We start from the raw sequence: 309 nt of genomic DNA on the forward strand, positions 1-309 counted from the left end.
ATTTAGTCTAATAACATAGGCTATAACTATCAGAACAGCTGTACAGGTAGGAGTATCTTCGCAATTGCTCCGTAGCACTACGTTCCCTCGTGAAAGCACAGAGGGGACCCCCGTGCAGACCTATGCATCACCTATTCTGCGGAGATGGTCTTAAAGCATCCTTTTATGTACGCCCTGGTCTTTACGTGCAGTATAATGAGCAGACAACATTACTCTTCCGAGCGCCTCTATGTAGGCAACTTGCCTTATGACGTTACAGAGCGCGAAGTAGACGACCTATTCTACAAGGTAAGCGCAAAACACCGTGCT

The sequence above is a fragment of the Eimeria mitis genome, genomic scaffold (assembly GCF_000499745.2).
Source record: "Eimeria mitis Houghton genomic scaffold, Emh_scaff2666, whole genome shotgun sequence".
In the NCBI taxonomy this organism is placed as follows: Eukaryota; Apicomplexa; class Conoidasida; order Eucoccidiorida; family Eimeriidae; genus Eimeria; species Eimeria mitis.